Source organism: Neophocaena asiaeorientalis, unplaced genomic scaffold (genome assembly GCF_003031525.2).
Source record: "Neophocaena asiaeorientalis asiaeorientalis breed wild unplaced genomic scaffold, Neophocaena_asiaeorientalis_V1.1 scaffold81, whole genome shotgun sequence".
Classification (NCBI taxonomy): domain Eukaryota; kingdom Metazoa; phylum Chordata; class Mammalia; order Artiodactyla; family Phocoenidae; genus Neophocaena; species Neophocaena asiaeorientalis.
The window spans coordinates 940,989-946,238 of record NW_020171990.1 but is presented as its reverse complement, the minus strand read 5'-3'; the positions used below and the strand labels follow the sequence as shown (position 1 = coordinate 946,238).

Here is a 5,250-nt window from a genome sequence, read left to right as displayed (position 1 = left end):
TAACTTGGAGTAAATGTCTGAGTCCTGTTATAAACAAACATTTAACAGTATAGAAAATTGTTTCTATAAACTGAAGAAAACTGACAAATTTCCAAATTCTTCTTTTTTGTTAAATGAATGTAATATTTTCTATAACCAGTCTAAAGAGCTTTTAGATTAGAGCAGGAGAAAACTACTGATTTGGATAACAAAGCTAACTTCAATATCATCCTGGTAAATGTTTAGCAACTGCCTTTTGGGAATGATTGGTTAAATACTCTTATCATATCCAATTTTAAGCTACCAGCATAACACCAACCAACTCCCCATACTCCTGAAAATTTCACAATCAATTTTCCCAGTAGAAGTCAACTCAGTACCCCACTGGACCTATCATTTTATTTTTGGTAACAGGAAAAATAAAGCTAGGCAACTCACAAATTATTTAGCCTAACCCCTCTCCAAACCTCTCTGTGGGAATGGAATAAGTAAATAATAATGTTTAATGAATACACACTACATGCCAAGTAATATGCTAACTGCTTCAGATGCAACATAAAGTACATTTTGATGAAGAAACTGAAGTACAATTAAATGAAATGCTTTCTCATAGCCCCACACCTAGTAAATTGTGGAGCAAGTATTTTTACTTTTGTCTTTTGTTGTTTTGTTTTCCAGTTTCTTTTTTGCCTTTTTTTAAATTGAAGTATAGTTTATTTACAATGTTGTGTTAGTTTTCAGGTGTACAGTAAAGTGATTCACTTATACATACATATATATCTACTTTTTCCAGATTATTTTCCCTCATAGGTTATTACAAAATATTGAGTATAGTCCCCTGTTCTAAACAGTAGGTACTTGTTGATTATCCATTTTATATATAGTATTGGATATATGTTAATCCCAAACTCCTAATTTATCCCTTCCCCTCTCTTTCCCTTTTGGTAACCATAAGTTTGTTTTCTATGTCTGTGAGTCTATTTCTGTTTGGTATATAAGTTCATTTGTATCTTTTTTATTTTAGATTTCACATAAAACTGATATCATATGATATTTGTCTTTCTCTATCTGGCTTATTTCACTTAGCATGATAAAACCCAAGCATTCTAGTACCAAAAGTCACATGCTGAACATTATTACATGGTTTCCATTCTTGTAGCAATAACACAAGGTTTTATTTTACCATTGAAATATTAGTTTTGTTCACTATTTAAAACCTTGATTAGCTGGAGAAATAGATACTTGATAGTGTAAATTATTCATCTGTATATAACACAAGCTTTACAGAATCCATCTGCTATTTCATTTGTGAAGGAAACTCGAGAGATTATAATTATACACAAAGACAAATTTGAAATCTAGAATCAAGCAATCATGAGAAAAGAATGACTCTGTATTGCTTTCAAAATCAAGTTAAATTACTATTATTTTAAGTCAGCTCTAAAAATGTTTTGGAAAACTGGAAAAAAGATATATTTGCTTATTCATAAGACATCTACATCATAAGACTGGCTGCTCTGAAATTTCCTTATATATACTTTACTGTAAAATAAAAATTATTTCCCAAGCTCATGGACAAAACAGAAATGTCAGCTGTGGCAGTAGGAGCTGATTCCTGAATGTGAAAGCCCCAAGCAAGTCTGACATGTGGGTTCCAGTTAAAGGCATCAGGAGAGCAGTTAGCCTTGTCAAAAGACTGTTGCCCCTTAAGGCACTCATAATAAGGAGATACGCTTCTGACCTTTTATTACTTTGAGTTAGACTTTTTAGAAGGTTCCAGAGCAGGCTAGGCTTCAAGTGAGAGGGAGAAAACAAGATAAGTAAAGGTTAAGTAAGGGAGTGGAGCTGGCATCTACGGTGTTAAGAGGGACGTGCAGACCTGGAAGCTGTGAAATGATGTGATTTAAGCTGATGTTCAGCCTGCTGGGAAAGCTGTGGCTGCAAAAATATGGTATCTGGCCATGTCAGACATGAAGCAAAAGAAGATGGTTCAGGAGCATGTGTGGTTATTCTAGCTTGCAAGCTCAGGATATGCAACTTCCTAGAGTGAAGAAACCTCAAAGTCATCTATAAGAAACATGACAGCCTCTATTTCTATTGTGCCATCAAGGGTCAAGACAATGAGCCCGTCACACTGTTGCTGAGACCTGCCCTCTCTACACCGGCACCAAATTGAATCTCAGAGACAGAGTTTTGGGTAAAGCAGAGAAGAATAGCTTTATTGATTTACCAGGCAAAGGGGGCCACAGCAGGCTATTTCCCTCAAGACTGTGTGTCCTGTCCTGGAGGGGGTAGTGAGGAGTCTTATAGTAATGGTTCAAGGAGCAGGGTGTGATCAGCTTGTGTCCATTCTTCTGATTGCTTGGTAATGAGGTAATGGGGAGTCAGCATCATCAACCTTCTGGTTCCAACCAGTCTAGGTTCTATGTTCTTGCAGTCAGCAGTTTTCATCTGGTGGGGGTCTGCTTCCTGTACAAACTACTTAGGAATGTGTGTCAAGCCTTTATCTATATCTTTCAGGGAACTGCTATGTGGCAGATTTATAGTCTAAATTGTTACCAGTTCCCCAGCCCAACAGCTATTGTTTGTTCCACAATCTTCACATTTCCCCATCATCAACTCTTGGTTCAGCCTTTTATTTCAAAAGACTTGGACACAGGGGTTTGTACACAGTTTCAACTCTGGAACTGACTGACCAATATGTGGACCTCCTGGATAAATACTTCAAGCTGGACATCATCTTCAACTTTGAGAAGGCCTGCTTCATCTCAGATGCATTTTTGATGAAGGGTGATGTCCAGGACATCTCCAAGAAGAGTGTGATGAAGACTGCAGGTGGATGACCAGCTGCAGGAGGAGGATGAGAAGCCCTGAAGTATGCTGGAGAAGATGGGTTAGGAAGAGCCCCTGCCTGGCTGGGTGATAATGTGGGGAGTGGTGGAGAGACAGGGTATGAGTGGCTGCTTCTCATATGTCTTTCTGAGGGCTGTTTTCATGGGGGTACCCAGTAGCCCCGCCGCTGCTGTCTCACCTTCTTTCAGAGTGAGCTGTGGGTTGAGATCCTCAAACATTCCCTTTCTTCCTCCATTCCCCACTTCCTGTTTCCCCTTTTCCCACCAAAGGTTTTAGGAGCTAAGAGTTAGGAAAATGTGACTAAGACAGGGGTGTTATATGACTTTCATTTCCTGCTTTTCAGGGACTAATGTTACCCCAAACTCCTCCCTCCCTTTATAACTATAAATACATACATATATCAGGTTTAAAGAAAAGATTTCAGGGTTCTTATCTAACCCCTGCCACAAAACCTACCTCCACCCCTCCATCAGCCTGCCAGGGTAGCTTCTCTGCCTGGGAGTGGGGCTTCTGTGTGGGAGAGAACTCCTTCTCCCTCATCTGCCCCTCCCCTTCCTTCTTGGCTGCAAAGGGGTCTGGGACTACTGCCAAGGGAGAAACAACATAAATTTTTCTAACCTTGCAGCTTTGAGGGAAGGGAGAGTTGGGTGAAGGGTGGATTTAATGGGAGACTGGGACCAGTCCCTCTTTCATTCCATGTTTAAGGGGTGGGGTACAGGAAATGTTTGATTTTATTTCCTTTTCTCTGATATGAAAAGAAAAGCACAAAGTTTTTTAACTAATAGATATCAGGTGGGAAAGCCATTAAGATCTCTTTGATTTCTTCATAATACTCTAAATCTTCCAAAGATGAAACCTTAGATACATTCTATTTATCCTTATACAGGTGAAAATAAGTTCAGACTATGGCAAAATTGTGCCTTTGTAAATTAAAATATGTTTGAGATACAGTATTATGTTAGTTTCAGGGGTATTACATAGTGAGTTTCCATTTGCATAAATTAAGAAATGATCACCACAGTAAGTCTCATAACCATCTGTCCTCATACAAAATTATTATAATATTGTTGAAGATATTCCTTGTACTGCATACTATATCCACATGGCTATTTTTTTTTGTAACTGGAGATTAATACCTTTTAATACCCTTCACCTATTTTGCCCCCAACTCCCCCCACCCCCGGTTCTTGCAAACACTAGTTTGTTCTTATCTACGAGTCTGTTTTCTTTGTTTGTTTTGTTTTTTAGATTCCACATATAAGTGAGGTTATACTGTATTTGTCTTTCTATTTCTGACTTATTTCACTTAGCATAATACCCTCTAGGTCCATCCATGTTGTCGCAAATGGAAAGATTTCATTCTTCTTATGACTAAGTAATGTACCATTGTATGTATAAATTTTGTTTTTGTTTTTTAGATTCCACATATAAGTGAGGTTATACTATATTTGTCTTTCTCTTTCTGACTTATTTCACTTAGCATAATACCCTAGGTCCATCCATGTTGTCGCAAATGGAAAGATTTCATTCTTCTTATGACTAAGTAATATACCATTGTATGTATAAATACCAAAATTTCTTTATCCATTCATCTATTGATGGGCACTTAGGTTGCTTCCATATCTTAGATATTGTGAGTGAGTAACGGTACAATGAGCATAGGAGTGCAAATATCTTTTTGAATTACTTTTTTCCCCCTTTGGAAAAATATATAGAAGTGGAATTCCTGGATAGTATAGTAGCTCTATTTTTAATTTTTGATGAATCTGCATACTGTTTTCCATATTGGCTGTACCAGTTTACAATCCCACCAATAGGTTTGCTTTTCTTCACATCCTCACCAGCACTTGTTATTTGTTTTCTTTTTGATGATAGCCATTATGACAGATGTGAGAGCATATACCTTTGTGGTTTTGAATTGCATTTCCTTGATGATAAGTGATGTTGAGCAACTTTTCATGTGTCTGCTGACCATCTTTATGCCTTCTTTGGAAAAATGTCAATTCAGGTTCCTTGCCCACTTTGTAACTGGATTGTTTGCTTTTTTTGTGTGAGATTTTTGTATGTTATGGATAATAAACCTTTATGAAATATATCATTTGCAAATATCTTCTCCCATTCAGTAGGCTGCCTTTTCTTTTTGTTGATAGTTTCCTTCACTGTTCAAAAGCTTTTTAGTTTAATGTGGTCCCATTTGTTTATTTTTGCATTTGGTTCCCTTGCCTGAGGAGACAGATCCAAAAAATGTTGCTAAGGTCTATGTTAAAGACTCTGTTGCCTAGGTTTTCTTCTAGGAAGTTTATGATTGCAGGTTTTATATTTACATCTTTTTTAGTTTTTTTTTTTTTTTTGTATATGGTGTGAGAATGTAGGCATTTGATTCTTTTGCATGTAGCTGTCCATTTTTCCTTACACCAT

General features: G+C 37.2%; 1 pseudogene; it reads left to right on the top strand.

Moving 5' to 3' along the window:
* The first annotated feature begins 1,872 nt into the window (after nucleotides 1-1,872).
* LOC112401737 (AP-1 complex subunit sigma-1A-like) lies at nucleotides 1,873-2,877 on the top strand (annotated as a pseudogene).
* Nucleotides 2,878-5,250: the final 2,373 nt, after the last annotated feature.